General features: G+C 37.5%; 1 protein-coding gene across 3 annotated transcripts in view; it reads right to left on the reverse strand.

Moving 5' to 3' along the window:
- The window catches only part of DLG2 (discs large MAGUK scaffold protein 2), a 2,068,078-nt gene that overhangs the window by 1,443,978 nt on the left and 609,122 nt on the right, over window positions 1–14,978 (reverse strand). The gene's annotated exons all lie outside the window — the stretch shown is intronic.

The following is a 14,978-nucleotide window of genomic DNA, read 5'->3' on the forward strand; positions in this document are numbered from 1 at the left end:
TAATTATTAAGACTGGATCATAAATAGAGATCAAATGTTTGATTTGCTTGTTATTCTTCCCTGTTATAAATACTGACCAGTATTCAATTTTTAGCTACGCATAGGTCCTCATGTATGGAAGTATGGCTTTGAAAGGTATATATATTATATATTTATAATCGTGTGTAATTCTTTTAGTTTGCATAACGAAGACAATAAAGGACATGCAAAAATATATGTGACTCATTTTTAAAAATGCATAAACATAGGCAGGTCATTCTTAAATGTACATAGGCACTGAATTAATATATAGAGAAATCCACTTTTATTCTTCCTGCGTTTAAAACTTTATGAGTTAAGTATTACTGCTCTATCTCTTGAAAATGCTTGACTGAGCTTCACTTATTGGGAAGCCAATCACTGAAGGCATGAATTTAAGAAACTTCATAATTATAAATTTTCTCTCAAGCATTCCTCACCCATAGGTGGTAACCTTAAAAAGCTTCTAATGTGTCTTTTTGGAATGAACAATTTAACAATTAAATGCTTTTATTCTTCTCTCACGGTAGCAGTACAATTATGTTTACTTCTTCCCCAATGTACTTTTTATCAGCCATTAAATATCTAGAAGAGTCTAAGAGGTAAAGCACATTACCATCCCTAAAGGGTTCATTAGCATGACCATTTCTTGGTTCTTAAGAGTAAATCCAGAACTTCATTTAATTCCAAATTTCACCAAGAGTTAAGTGCTGCAGTGTAGTGTAAAAAGGACTGGTCACAAAGTCAGGGATTTGTGGCTATGCTTCTATCTTCAATTTGCTTAGATGTAAAATAAATAATGGGGATTGGGGAATGGAGATGAAAAATAGACAAGCTAATATTTAAGGTCCTTATCAAACACAAGATTTTATGTTTATACATTAACAGTCCCAGAGTCACATAGCTGAAAGGTCATGTTGAGAGTTATACACTCTGTCCCTACAACCTGAAACCAATTCAGACCTAAAGGTAATTTTCCCACTTGCCTTTACAACCTATTCTAAATTTTAAAGTCAGTAGTCTCCAACACCCTCCATGAGCTGAGCCTTTTCACCCTCTCCAACTTTATTTCTTACCAGTCTCCTAAAGTGCTTTTAGTTCTAGGAGGTTAATCTCTTCACTTTATTCATTCCACCTTGTAGATTGGATGTCATGAAACCCCCAACTCCCCCGCCATCTCTCCTGCTACTACCTTAACTTAGATCGTCATAATTCTTTCTTGAACCATTATAATGTCATACTGATCTTCCTGGCTGTAGCCTCATACCATTCCCTATATCTTTACATTGACTCTACAATTATCTCTTTAAAGGAACAAATCTGCTCATGTCATTTTTTGAAGGAGGGTTTGGAGGAATTCTATAGTTACCTGTCATCTGTTATACATAATCCAAATGTTTTCTAGGTCTTGACTTATCCACCCCACCCACTATTATTGGGTTGGCCAAAAAGGTCCATTAGATATTATGGAAAAGCCCGAACGAACTTTTTGGCCAACCCAATATTTTTCTAGCTATAACGTCTGCTAAGTACCTAATGCCACAGTCACGCTATAGTTTTCCATGTGTCGCTGTCTATTTCTAGAATACACTTCCCTCCTTTTTTATCTAGCCAACTCCTTCTCTTTCCTTCTCTACTATGCCTTACTGGGGAAGATACTGGGGATTAGCCAGAAAGAGTGTAGGCTATTCATCTCAGCTCATCCACATTTTAGCTTTGTGACCATGGACAATTTGCTTAATCTCTCTGAAACGTATTTCCCTCATGAATAAAATGGAAATAATTATCCCTAATTTGCAGGGCAGTTGTGAATATTAAGTGGGATAATAAAAATTTAGCACCTGGCATGATGTAATCGTTCTCCCTTTAATCATACTCCACTCTAATTTACTTTCCACACTGCAGACAATCTGAACTAATCATATCACTCCTTTCTTAAAGTCCTTCAATAGTTTCCCATTTCCATAGCTTATAAGACTCTCCCTTGTTTTCTAATACAGGCTTATTTCTCACCACTGCCCTTCTTCAGTGCTATGCTCCAGCCAATTGAAGTGCTTCAAGTTCCTCAACTCTACCAAATTCTCTCTTACCTCTAGGCCTTAGCATATACAGTTTCCTCTTCCACAAACACACTCTTCCAATCTGTCTCTCTTCAGATATATCCTGTATGAACTATTATCCCACTTTCCCTTCTGTTTGATTTTATCGCTCTTTTCCTTTCTATGAGGGTTACACTCTATGTCAGTCTTGATCATTGTGAATCTCCAGTGCCCTACAAAGTTCTTACCTACAATCCTCTTCTACTCTAATCCTACCCTTCCTGAAAGAACCACCTCAAATCCCACCTAGGACCTCTACACTGACATCTACTTTTTCTATTATCTAGATGCTTTCACCAGCTGGGCCATACGCAGTGTCTCCCCTGAGGAAACAGCAATATGAGTTGTAAAAATGAGGAAATCAAGGAAGAATAGTCAGGGGAGGCATCTTAGAGGAGAAAAAACTCAGACCTGGGCGTTGAAGATGAGTGGAATCAAGGAAAGTAGAGAAGATTGTCCAGCCAAAGTAAATAGGACAAAGAATGATGATTCTTTTACTCATTCAATAGATCTTTATTAAGCACTTATTCTGTGCAAGGCCCTGTGCTAGCAGCATACCATACACTAGGTTTGGTGAAGGGATAGGCTTTATTGAGCAGAAGTTCTGGACAGGAATTAAGACAGAACAGGTTTGGGTGGGGCCTGATTACAGGTAGCCATAATCCCACCAGACATTGGTATGATACTACTCCAAGCACTGGGGCTCCCACTTGACCTTTGTGATGCTTTACTCATTTCTCTCATTTATTAGCTATTTCCTCACTAGACTCCTAGCTCCATGTGGATTGAATTTTTTTTTTTTTTGGCCTGTTTTATTTACTACTGTATCTCTAGCACTTGGAATATTATCAAGCACAGGGAAGGCAATTGAGAAATATATGCTAGGCACTATGCTAAGTCTATCTGCTCCACTGCATAAAAATTTATTAGTTGATATGTTTGTGTTCTCCTCTACACAAGGATTGGTAACCTTTTTCCATATAGGGCCAGTTAGTAAATATTTTTGGTTTTGCAGGCCACATGATCCCTGTTGCAACTAGTCAATTCTGCTATTGAATTAGACAACAGTCATAGAAAATATGTAAATGAATGAGCATGGCTGTATTTCAATAAAACTGCCTTTACAAAAACAAGTGACAGGTTGGATTTGGTCTATGGACCATAGTTTGCTGACCCTTGTACTAGCTATAAGCTCCTTGAGGGAAGGAAATTACTCATTTTGTATTAAAGCAGTTGCCTAATGCCTGGTGCATAGCAAGTGCTCAATAATAACATCTTTGAGTATTTACTGTGTTCCAATCACTGTTCTAAATATTTCACAAGTACTAATACATTTAATCCTCATAACAACTCTTGATCTTATTCTTATTTCACAGATGAGAAAACTTTGTCCCAGGTAGGATAAGTAACTGGCCCAACGTTATATGGCTGGCATGTGGCAGGACTGGAATTTTGACAGCTGGGCCCCTGAATCTGTACTCTTAATCACAATACTATACAGCCTCTCAATAAGTTGGAATAAGCAGAGGATTTTAGACTTCACACAATAGGGCAGTTCTTCTCAAGGTTTTTTAGGAAATAGAGCACTTGTAAGAACTAATGCTATCGTATATTAAATTTCATAAAACAAATTCGACAAAATTACCAACAGAAATCAAGACTACGATATATGTGGACAAAAAGAATCACTGATGCAAACACCTCTTACTACCCCTACAAATGAAGCTGCTAAATTGAGCTTGGTTGTTTCTAGAGTTTGTGAATATTTGCTACTTCTATATTTGCTTGGTCATCTGCCAGAACTCTACTAGCTCACAGAGTGCCAAAGATTTAAGAAATATTGATAGAAGAATAACTTATAAATGGGCACATTACATCCATTAGTTTGGTTTGCCAGTTGGTAAAAGACACTATTTGACCTTGGTGGAAATAAACTTTGGAAATACCTGAAATTTAATTCTAAGGTTCTGAAGAGGAACACAGCAGGAGAACACTTAACAGGGAATGGTAGGCAGTACATGCTTCCAGGAGAAGAGGAGCCTGTGAGGAAGACTCTGAAAACACACAGCCAGGCAATAGCCTGTTGTTGAGGACCCCAGGTAGCTCTTCATACCATTTATCTATATGGTTCTCCCTGTTATGCCTGATAAATGATTTTAGAATCCCAGACACTTCACTTGAGATCTGACTCTGGTAATAATCTCAAGCAGAGCAAAAAGCTGAACAATGTTCCTGAAAAGCAACATAGGTGGATGCTTGTATAGAAAGCTCAAGTAGCAAGCTTTTCACGACGGAGGAAATTCCAAATGGAAAAACTAAGAAAGAAGCTCACACTTAGGGAGGATTTAGGTTAAGAATTACATTGGTATTGTTAGCCTTGTTTTTACAGAGGAGGAGACTGAAGCTCATTAAGTATATGTAAATTATTCACATTTCTGCCAGTAGGAAACAGAACAGCTTAGACATGAACCCAGGTCAAGTTTAAACACAAGTGGTTCAGACACCAATGTCCATTGACTTTTTCCCTCTACCAAAATGAGTCTTGACCAACTTCACAAGCTAAACCTATGTCATAATCTTGCCTCTGTTTTCAACTTTCTAGGACATAATTTGGCTTTTCTCTGTTTCTAGCTCTTTGTTTCTAAAATAGGAACAGTAACATAGGTCCTTTGTTACTGGTATGTACTAAAGGAGGAAACATAACTCAGAGAATCAGTTATAACTCAGCCTAAAAGGGACTTTGCAACACAATTTTCCCAACCAATAGATAAGGAAGATGAGGACTAGACAGGTTATTTAACTCACCTAAAGTGACATGCTATTATACGGAGTACATGATTCTAAAATAGTAAAATTTCAAGAGTTGTTTTTTTCCCTGAAAATGTAAAAGACAATACTCTTCAGAAAGGCAAAGTCTAAAATCAGTTGCATTTCAAACCAGTGGCTCAAGAAAATAAGGGATCTTTTCATGTATCTTTATACTAAAGTGCAGATATTAATTTTCCTCTTTTAAATATATTAACAGCCAACATCTCTTGATTGAACATGTGACAAGTACTCTCCTAAGCTCTTTATATGAATTAACCAATTTTACCCTCACAACTCTAAGGGAGAGATGGAATTAGGATTTCTATTTTATAGATGAAGAACACAAAGACAGAAAGATTAAGTACTTGCCCAGGTTCAGGCAGGACAGGATGCAAGCCTAGGCTTCCTAGCTCCAAAATCTGTGCTCCTAACCACTACACTATATTATCTCAATAGTATGCTACATCCTCAGTATATTTTGCCATATCGTTACATGCTTGCTAGTTATAACTTCAAGACTGTAAATTGCATTCATTTTCTTACTTCATTTATTAGCATTTCTATATAATTTACTCTACATTATATGTGATATTTAAAAATAAAGTAGTGCTTTATAAAACAAAAAAGCATTTCTATGGTCCACCTTTCAGTAATTTGTATAGGGCCACCTCACATACTTTTATTCTAAGCTGATTTCTTCAGCCTTAGAAGGCAGAGGTCAACTCCTTTGAAGTCTAACTCAAATGCCACCTCCTCTTTGAAATTTTCCTCACCCTCTCTGGCAAAATGGGTCACTCTCTCCTCTGTACTCCCAGGGAGTTATATTCTTTCATTACATTGAGTTGTTTACATATCTGTCTGTTCACATTACAAAAGGGTCTTAGTACCTTGCATGTAGCAACAGGACTGGCAGAAAGTTGGTGTTCTGAATACATACATTATTAGTTATGAAAACTATGTAAAGATTAGCAATTAAGACCTATGTTGTTATGATATGACTTCTGTGTACATTTCTGAAAAGCCACATATCAGCAAGAACCATACTTACTAGACTTTGGTGCTTAATTTCCTAGGTGGACCCATGAACCCCAGATAACATGCTTGTGCATAGGGAGGCAGCAGAGTTTAGGCTTTAAAATGAGACAAATTTGTGCTTGAGTCCCAGTGGCTACCTGGTAGATGCTGGAATACTAGTAGTACCCTTATTACTGGGGTGTTGTAAAAAATGAATTTTCAAAATGTGTTATTTTTTAATATTGAGTTTGAAGCATCGACTGTACTCAACATACATTAGTAGTTATTAATATTAGGCCTGCTCTTTGGAAAAATTATGCTTTGGACCTTTGCACATCCTTTTCACTGGCCTTTTATTCATCTCCTCTTCCCCATCCCAATGAGTTTGAATTCTCCATTACCAATCCCAAGTTCATTAATCAGTCAAAGAGCCCATAGGAACAAATTCTGGAGAGAAGTAGTAGTTGGAGAGTCCTTGAATCACATCCTCCGGGAAGATACTTATATTATTGACATGGAAAACAAGCTCTGTGATCATGTAACACTTGCTAACTGTAGAATCCTGTATGAACCCACAGCATTTATTTAGCTCCATTGGTCAAAAACTCTTTCTTGGAATTTAGGGCTTCCAAATTTGCCTCTGGGTTGTTTGTGCTTGGCTCCAGCAAAAGGCTAAGCAAACATTAAGCTAATAAGCTGTGATCTTTCAATCACCATTATCTCCAGCCCCCAAAGTTAGCTCAGTATGCAGCCAGAAAGACACAGATGTGTCTTAGAGGAAGTAGGAATTCCATGTCAATAAAACACTTGGGTAATGCAACATGGAGTGAACTCCATGTTCACTGGAGTGAACTCCAGTGAGAGTTGCCTTTTGCAAGCTCTGGCTGGCTATTTGAATTGAGTGTCTTTAAAGGGCCCTGCCTTGCCTATAAAATTCCAGGGGCCAATATCTAGGTTTTGGAGGCTCAGTATTCTTAGGTAAAGAATTTTTATACTGCTTGTCCACTTCAAACCTTGACAATTCCCCAAAAACATGCATGGTCCTTCATAACTGACCACATACCCAAGCTCCAAGCACTGGTCTCCAAGGCACAGGCTCTAGTAGCTGCTCTAGCCCTCTCAAGGCGGGCTTCAGTAGTTGCAGCACACAGGCTCAGTAGTTGTGGCACGCAGGCGCTAGAGCATGCGGGCTTCAGTAGTTGTGGCGTGCAGGCTCTAGAGTGCTGGCTCGGTAGTTGTGGCGCACGGGCTTAGTTGCTCCATGGCATGTGGGATCTTCCCAGACCAGGGATCAAACCAGTGTCCCCTGCATTGGCAGGCAGATTCCCAACCACTGTGCCACCAGGGAAGTCCCTCCTTAGGCATGCTTTTGATACTTGACTTTTAGCCAGAACTACAGGTAAGAGGCACCTACTTATCACATTGGCTCCTGCTTCTGAGCCTGGCTTGTCAGACAGCCTCTCCACCAGAGACAAGATTATATATAGAGCCTGACTTTGCTTAAATGCTTAGAAACTTTTGCTTCACAGATGCAAATGATGGATTCTAAATGAATCAAGGGTCTATTTCTATTCCTAGGGTTCCATGAGCTTTGAGGCTTTATACAGAATCTTAATGGTAATTGCTTTTGGGTAATATTCCCTCTCAGGGATCTATAAAGCTCTATAATATTAAAACTCTACAAAGAAGAATTCAAAGCAATGAATGTGTAATAATTACTTAATACTCAACTAAATGTTCTAGGGAAGGAGGTTTATAGAGGAGGAATAGAAAATGGGACCCTGCCAATTAACAGCATATAATTTACTTGGATGAAAGGACATGCATCTATAGTACTTTGCTAATTATTTATCTTTGATCAGTTTCTCCAAGAAGACTATGAATTATTGAGTACACAGCTTGGGTCTTTTTCACCTACAGATTCCTAGAACTTAGCACAGTGCCTGGTACCATATTTGTTAAATAAAGGATAAATGATTATAAAATCTATAGTAATATGGTATAAATTAGAGGCAAACATAATATACCTATGGATGCTCAGAGCAGGGAGATGATGATATTACTCAGTGGTCCAGAAAAGAGTCACAGAAAAAGGAGAACTTGATCAACATGTGGAAGAAATGCTTGTGCATATAGAAAGATATGGGGAGAATGTTCTCTTGAGTATGGGAGAAATAGGGAGAAGAAGGAACATGGATCACTGCAGCATTATCTGCAATAGCCAAGACATGGAAGCAACCTAAATGTCCATGAGTGAATGAATGGATAAAGAAAACATGATATGTATATATATACATGAGCATGAATTATATATATATAGAGAGAGAGAGTATATACATGTGGCATCTAAAAAAAACAAACTTGTAGATACAGAGAACGGATTGATGGTTGCCAGAGGTGGGGGGGTGAGAGGGGTAAAGGTACAAACTTTCAGTTACAAAATAAATAAGTCATGGGAATATAATGTACAGCATGGTGACTATAGTTAATAATGCTGTATTGCATATTTGAAAGTTGCTGAGAGAGTAGATCTCAAAAGTTCTCATTACAAGAAAAAAAACTGTAACTACATGGGGTGACAAATGTTAACTAGACTTATTGTGGTGATCATTTCACAATATATACAAACATTGAATCATTATGTTGTACACGTGAAGCAAATATCATGGTATATGTTGATTATATCTCAATAAAAAAAGAAATCAAGTAAAATAAAGTCAACCAAGATTTAAAAAAAGAAGGAAGTTGAAAAGGTACATAGACGATGAGGAAAAAGAAACTGGCTAAGAAAAGACTTATAAATTGGTGGGTTTAACGACTGGCTCTGTAGGAGTGGTGATTCTGAAGTATTTTCAAGGGGAAAGAATAAGAATAAGCATTTAATGAGTTTCTACTACATGCCAGGTCTTTGCAAGGAATTTCACATGTATCATCCCATTTTAAGGAAAGTTTTATTGTCCACACTTTACAGATGAAGACACTTAGAGAAGGCAAATAGCTTGTCTCTTCCATCATCTCTTCTTTTCACTCCAAGAAAACAAGGGCTATAGTAAATACTCACTTTTGATGATGATGAAGATGATTACAAGAACAATAACAACATTTTCAAGTTTCTCATTGTTCACAAACCTTGCAGAGTTCCAGGTATACAATACTCTGGAGCTAAGGGCTGATAAACACAGTCCTCTCACAAGTGGAGGTTTCTCTCAGGTCAGATATAACTAGCATTACTCAATATTTATGAAGCAGTGTTTCCCTTGTGGAGAATTTGCTCTGTTCCGTTGGTGAAAGATATAGTATTGAAATGGGACTTTGGGCAGCAGTGAGGAGAGCAGGCTCAGGCTCCACGCCTCCTTAATTGGCTGGAGATGAGTAAAGCCTTTATACAGGACTTTTGTGGTATTCTGCTTGGTAGGTGCCTGTCACACACTCTGCACAAGCTTAGATGAAAAGAATTTTCAGCATGGGTGTTTGAATAGAATGTATAAGTGATAGCACAGGTGGGCAAAAATTCCACTAGCTGGGGTCTCACGCCAGTGCAACTCATGCCTGCCCTACCCACCTCACTAGATTATTGTGAAAGCAGACAGATTGTGAATACAATTTCTGTTACACCTCTTACTGGATAGGTAACCTTGGGCAAATGATTTTGCTCTCCTAACCCTGTTCCCTAATGTTAAAAAATAGAGAGATACTAAAATACCAAATTTACATGTTCACTCTGAAGAGCACCTGAGATAACACATGTGAGGCTTATTGACTGCAGAGGCCTTGTCTTTCCATCCTTGTGATCCTAACACCTAGTAAAATGCCAAGCAAGCATTTCAATAAATATTTGACAAGAAACACCATACTGCTTAGCACAGAGCAAGGCACATGGGATAAAGTCTCTCCTCTCATTCACAGAATTTCCTTTACAGAAGTAGAATCATCTGCTTCAATATTCCTTACAGTATGGTGAAAGAGATAACAGTAGCAGTGATAAGTTGAAAGAATGTGGGAAAGATGGCCAAGGATTCTTCTATTTCTTTCTTTAATGCTGGTTTTTCCAAACAAAATAATCTAGCAATTGATAATTTATTTCCTCCCAAATGCAAGGGGGGTAAAAATGATCTATTTCAACTAAAACTGCCTTGTCAAGTTCTCATCTTCAATAAACCCATAAGACTATCTTAGAGTAGTTAGAGAGACTCATTATCTTTTATCCCTTACTTTATAAACAATGACACCCATAATAATGTGCCACAAGACTCTAAAGGATCATCTCAGGACCACTTCACAGCTGAAAGTCAAATCTCTAATTATCTTTCACAACTAGATAATTTTGGGATCTCATAAAACACAACTTCTCTGAAAGCCTTTAAGTATTGCTGTGCAATAAGGCACCACTGACATATTTAAAGGACGTGTCTATGGTAACATACGCCTATTATTGGAAACCTCTAACACCCACGTTAATTCTCAAGCATTCAGTCACAGAATCAAATCAGAGGGGAAAATATCTGCACTGTATTGTGATTTCAGAGCAAAGACAAACAGGTCTGCCCTTTCACATGAAGCATTTTGCCCAAGGTCACATCAGAGTCAGAGCTGCAAGGGAGTAAAAACCCCGGGAGTAATCCATTTGTCCGCTCTATAGCCTGCTTCAGTAAGGCATCTGCAAAGGAACTATGATACCATTACTTATTAACACTTCCAGAGACAACCTAAATATTATGATAATCCTCTTTGCATTTAGATTAAAAACACATTTCTAGTGAAAATAGAAAATGTGAATTTTTAGGAAGACAGGAGAATAGCTATACTTAACAGCTTAATTTCAGGATCACCTTGGAGATATATACATTCACATGATTCAGGCGAAGACACACTGCACACCGGTCTACACTTTTATAACACATAGTAAGTGCTCAATCAAAGGCACCCATCATCATCCTCACGATCACCATAATCCCTGCAACTAAACTGCTTACTTTGCAGGTAAGTTGGCATCAGAGAGTATCTAAAACTGGAAGGAACCTTGAGGCTCACTTGGTCTACACTCCTAACTTTACAGAGGGAAATCAGGGGATGCCTTGGTGAAGGTCAACCAGTAAATTAATGGAAACTTTAGGAACCAGGACTTCAATATATTTTAATTAAGCTGCATTAATTAAAATATATTGGTTTTGCAAAAAGTATACTCCACTGAATCATGCTAACTGTGTTACCAATCAAAACTTTCTGGAATCACTCTTAGTAGAAAACATGGCTATGAAAATGAGAAAAAAATTTAAAAAGCCTAACTTCATTTATTAATTTTTAATTCAAATAAAAACTTTCCATTTATAATGTATTCGTTCATCCCCCGATCCATACCCCGTGGCACATATCTGAAAAAATAGAAGAATATATAATTGGAAATCATCTTTGAGACCTCTTTGGCTTGCCCATTAAAATAAAATCCACGTACAGCATTCAGGAGAATTTCTAAACAATATCTGAACCTTACATATTTATTGCATTTCTTCTGTCAAGGAGTCATAGTACTTAGGCTAATAATATTTGAAGTTTGACTCTGCTTCTATTCTTAAGCAATATTTATTGCCATCACAAAATTTTAATTTGTAAATGTATTAACAATGATGAAAAGCCATATAATTTAGTGTAGGCACTATCATTTGATCCAATTCTATTTGTTATCTACTCTCCAAAATATTCATTTCCAACTGCTAAATGAAATGGAGAGCCAAAAACATGCTTTGTTTTACTATATGTGCAAGTGATGGACATTACATTTTCTACGCCATGGTGTATTCAACATGTTAGTATTTTTTCATTCAATAGTTATTCATTGAACATGAACTGTTCAGGCACTGATTTAAGAATCTGCATGCATTTTATTTCACTTATTCCTGGCATATTTCATACCAGGTAAGTAAGATTACACCTGTTTTGTAGATATAAAAAACATAATTCAAAAAGAGTCATGTACCACAATGTTCATTGCAGCACTATTTACAATAGCCAGGACATGGAAGTAACCTAAGTGTCCATTGACAGATGAATGGATAAAGGAGATGTGGCACATATATACAATGGAATATTACTCAGCCATAAAAGGAAACAAAATTGAGTTATTTGTAGTGAGGTGGATGGACCTAGGTCTGTCATACAGAGTAAAGTAAGTCAGAAAGAGAAAAACAAATACCGTATGCTAACACATATATATGGAATCTTAAAAAAAAGAAAATAGTTCTGAAGAACCTAGGGGCAGGACAAGAGTAAAGACGCAGATATAGAGAATGGACTCGAGGACACGGGGAGGGGGAAGGGTAAGGTGGGATGAAGTGAGAGAGTGGCATGGACATATATACACTACCAAATGTAAAATAGATAGCTAGTGGGAAGCAGCATCATAGCAGAGGGAGATCAGCTCTGTGCTTTGTGACCACCTAGAGGGGTGGGCTAGGGAGGGTGGGAGGGAGACGCAAGAGGGAGGAGATATGGGGATATATGTATACGTATAGCTGATTCACTTTGTTATACAGCAGAAACTAACACAACAATGTAAAGCAATTATACTCCAATAAAGATGTTTAAAGAAAAAAAAATTGGAGGCTCAGGTTAATAGTCAGTTGATGTAGAAGTCTACTCCAGCTCTTCTTTCAGATTTTAAATCTAATCTGGAGATAGTCATTCAAACCAAAAATAAAATAAATATAACTCATATAACCCAATGTGTCATAAATAGATATATGAACAAAATACTATGGGAAAACACACACACACACACACACACACACACACATACGAAGTGTGACTAATTCTCTAAGGGACAGTTAGAAAATTATTTTTATATCCATGTGCTCAGTTGGCCCAAACAATTTATAACCATTCTTGGAAGGAAACTTTGATGTGTATATTCTGGCATTAATTTATACAGTAAAAATTGAGCACTCTGTACATTATGTAAATAGTTCATAAGATGCCTAAATCTTTCACAAGATTGCAGTAATGCGCCTACTACTGTTGGGCAAACTCTGCAAGTTTTCCCAGTATACCCTGTATCACAGCTTCTTGGGGGAAATGTTAAGCCCAATTTTATCTAACACAGAAGTAAATGAGTTCAGGTGAGGCCCAGGGTCAGATTTCTGTATCTCCCAAATGACTGTTTTCGGCGCACATTTTTAAACTCTAGAAAAACTTCTGATATTGTTCAACTACTTACACTACCTGCCATCACATGAATATAAAACTGTAGGAGTAATCTTCCTAAATACACAAATATGAACACATCACCGTTTTTCCTCTGCCTCTGCTACCTGCAAGATTCATTCTTTTTAACTCCCCACCTCAAATTTTAGGCCTTAGCAACTCTGAATGACTCAAGGTCTCCAAATAATCTATGCTATTCCAGGCTTCTGTGTTTGCATGTGTCTAGCTTGCCATCTAAGCTCTTGTCTATCCTAACCTGTTTTCAGGTCTCAGTTGCTACCTCAAGTATCATCATCCTTCAAAATTCAAATGCTATCTCTTCTATGAAACCTTTCCTTCTTCTTTTGAAATATTTTAATTCTTTCAATGTTCCCAAAGGAAACTGCTCTTATAGCAATTACATTCTACCTTATATGGATTTGTTTCCCCCAGTCAACTGTGAACTCACTGAGGACAGGGGCCATGTCCTTTCAAGTTTGTGGTGGATTTGTTTTCTTGAGGGAGTTTTTCAAAGATATAAACTGCCTATGCTACACAAGGGGACATCAAAAGTTCTGTTATGATTGTACCTTCAACTTGGTAAGAGGTCCCATTGCAGGGAAAGGAATACGACATCTTTACTAAAGTAAAGGAAAAGTAGAGGCTTGGTAAACATGAACTACAATATCTGGAGGCAGATGCCTATGCTGGGCTTAAATGACCCAGTTCAGAAGCATTCAAGTGTTAGGGACAAGGTGTTGTCAGGAGTGAAGGAATTTATGATTCTATAATTTGGAACGTCTCCATTTGTTCATCTGTTAACTTCTGTTTCTACACAGTGATCAGCAACAAAACCTTAAAAGGAAAAGAGCCAATGGAAAGTAAGAAGCTGGGAAACTGAGTTCTATTCCATAGCCAGGCTTGTGAGGGGAGATATTTCAAATACTAAAGGTAGTCTCTCCAGGTACTAAAGGTGAGGAAAACATATTGATAGTCTTAGATCTAGAGCAGAAGAAAACAGGAGAGTATGATGAGGCTGATGTCTAAAAATCAGAAAGAAACACAGGAGATTTCCTATCCTCCTCTCTTCTGTCCCAATCTAACCTGTCTCAAGAAAGACATGAGTATTGTGGATAAGGCAAACCTCATTTCAAATTCACTTAATTTTCCTAAATCTGTTTCCTTACTCATAAAATGGGATAATATATCTTCTTTGAAGAATTGGGAGAAAGAAATAATATTAGTTTATTCATTCAATAAGTATTTAGTGAACTAGATTCATATTTGATATTTATTGATGAATCACATAATAGGTGTATGTTGTATGCTATTTGGTAGCAATAGTAACATTTACTCTTCTTTCATAATTAGCTTAAAACTGGCAACGGTAATATGTATAAAGCTATAGGTACATATAGATCTACAGAGAGAGGTCTAGCTGGCTAGCTATCTCACAGCATGTGCATTAGCAACAAGCCCCAGTACAAAAATCCAATAAAAAATGAGGCAATTCTGATTGCAACAGGAGTTGGGCCAGACCCCAGCAGCTAAACTATCTCCTCACTGTCTCTCTCACATGACATGCTTCCTGAAGAACCAGAAGCAGAACACTAGAACTCACGGGACTATGGTTTAAAACCATCACAGAAAGCAATCAACAGTTATTATTTCTGAGGCGGGAAAAAAGGGACTTAAGTGGTCCTTTCAAATAATTAGCTGGAAAATGTTATGAACGAAGGATTGGAAGATGAATTTATTGGTGGCAAGGAGACCATATGGAAGGCTATGGCTTACTCCTGGCCTGTGAAGAGTAGGGATAGTGCTGGGAATTGAAATTGAAAGATATTTTTAGAGAAGCAGGTT

The sequence above is a fragment of the Balaenoptera borealis genome (assembly GCF_965194805.1).
Source record: "Balaenoptera borealis genome assembly, chromosome: 11".
NCBI lineage: Eukaryota > Metazoa > Chordata > Mammalia > Artiodactyla > Balaenopteridae > Balaenoptera > Balaenoptera borealis.